Here is a 2,463-nt window from a genome sequence, read left to right on the forward strand (position 1 = left end):
CCGTTGTTTGCACTTACGAAACTGGGAACAAAGCGAGATGTGGGACACGTAAAACATAAATACGAGTGGAGGGATGAAAAGGGGGGGGGCAAGGAAGGGTGCTTCAGTGCGCCCCACTGCGGCTAGTTTCTTTCCGCTTTGAAGTTTAGCCTCGTGCTATGCGGTGTTTAACACCGTAACCTCGTGATGTGCGGGGGAATGCTGCACAGCCACTCAACCACCTCGTCCAGTAAGGAGAGCGATTTAATGAAACCATTCCGGCGTACTTCACGGAGAAACTAGAAAAGTGGGTTGTGGCACGTTCACCATTTCGGCAAGGCGTCTATATATCATTCCTAGTTACGCACTCGACATAATCGTGCGGCGACTACGATGTAGAGCTAGCGACGCGTGGCAGTGGCATTTTGTAGATCAGTTCTGCGGAAATAAACAAGGTACAGGAAGTTTCATGGATGGATGGATGGAAAACTTTGATGAACGTCCTGAGGTACGCGACTCAGCGCGCAGCGGGCCGCTCCCACGTTGGGACAGTCAGGCCATGCCCGCTTGGCAACCTTCATATCCCTTTGGGAGAACGTGTTAGCCCTTTTACTTGCGTATCTTCTGTGATAAATTTGTAATTAGTTGAATAGGACATGTTAGGAGGGCAATCGGTCAGGTTTCGGAACATCTTCAACTACGCAAGTAAAAACACACCACGCAAAAAAAAAAAAAAAATACGCCGTGATAAGATGAGCCATATCATTGTGCTTGTGGTGCATGCCTGTATATATAGAGGCTTAGAAGAACGCAACTTCGCGTTTCGTTATTATTGGCAAACTTGGCAAGGCACACTGCTATTTGCTATATTGAATGATCTGAACCGTATAATGCGACCTAGATGCGACCTAGATGAAGGAAGTTTCATGGAAAAAAATAATTATGATTTGCCGACCAGGAGCAACCAGAGTCAAGGAAATTTCATATGGGTTATTCGGAAACAAAGTATCGCAGTAGAAGGAAATGTGTTCTAGTCCGGAGATCAAACCAGAAACCAATACCTTTCTGGTGTCGTCCTTCTGTCATCTGCGCTAACCAGCAGGCTATCAAATTGCAGAGCGGGGCCGACTGCGAAGGCAGGAAAACTTCACGTGACACATGTCAGGGCTAGGGTTATTGCAACAATTCCACTACGATGCTATTCATTTTGTCCCTTCGTCTGTTGTCCAAGCGGCCCTTTGTTAGGACGACATCGCGTAGTAGGATTGCTAAAGAGTTACTATCTAGATAATTTGGTCGTCTTATCAGGTGAGTTAACGGTCGGTGAGCTAAAAAGTCAGGTGAGTTAATGTCGCACTGTACTGATTTTGACCGTTTGCGCATCTTTCCCTAGTTTTATATGTCATTTCAAATAAAGGTTGCTTTAGTATTCACCCTGTGTTGTACATTCGTGCCCAGCCTTTTTACTCTGTTCCCAAGTATTCTCGTAATGTACCAACACGTTCAGTTTTCAACCCTTCTGAAAGAAATCTGTTCAATACACAAATCCAGTTGGCATGATGAGGGAAGTTTAATCAAAGCGATAAGTTGTAGTCTGTCCGACTGTGCTTCTGAGAAACCCCTACGGGTTTCTTTCGCATATTTGCATGCTACTGACTGTTGAGGGAGGGGAGGAGGTGTGACCGGGTACGGTGACAATTTTTCCCTCTTAATTGCAGTGTTTGTGTCGGCTTCTCGAGCTATAATACTCCAACCTTGGCAATCACTAGCAGTTGGATTATAGGGAGGGTATAATGACGAGCCTTGCGAGGTTGTTTAACTTCTGAGTGCTCCGCAATGACTCAGCAGCTCCGGACTTTAGCTGCTAATATGGTAAGGGTGTCGTATCTGTGATGATCAGGACAATGCCAGAGGTGTGAGGTAAGGTGTTAAACTCTTTGTTGGGAGAAATAAAAAAAACAACGGTAGCGATCGTCGGTCGTCGGAATCTGGGGGACTATTCTGTAAGAGTCCACCTAGTGGACTGTCCACTTCGGCTGTCGCCTTGGCTGCCGCTTCTCGAGCGCGAAACTTCCAACCAATCTTCTTCGTGCTCGTGAAGCGGGAGCCAATGGCGACAGCCGAAGTGGACAGTCCACTAGGTGGACTCTTACAGAATAGCCCCCCTTATCTAAGGTGCAAGTGCGTCGCTTATTTATACGTGACTCATCGTACGTTCATTGTTCCGATACATGAAGGCGGGTCTTACGCCGAACAATAACATTGTAACAGCTGCAAGCCGATGAAATACGGTCATCGGAAAAAGACAAATAATGTGAGTGTGTCATTAAGTGGCCCGTATCCTCGAGGCCAGCTAGTTGTGCGTCAGTTCCCCTTACTGCATTTGTTCAAATGCACGCAAACTACAGTAATGACTCAGGTAAGCACTTGCTCAATGAAATTGTCTGGCGCTGAATAAAAAAGTGAAACCCTCAAAATTGAGTC

Source organism: Dermacentor silvarum, chromosome 8, assembly GCF_013339745.2.
Source record: "Dermacentor silvarum isolate Dsil-2018 chromosome 8, BIME_Dsil_1.4, whole genome shotgun sequence".
Taxonomy (NCBI): Eukaryota; Metazoa; Arthropoda; class Arachnida; order Ixodida; family Ixodidae; genus Dermacentor; species Dermacentor silvarum.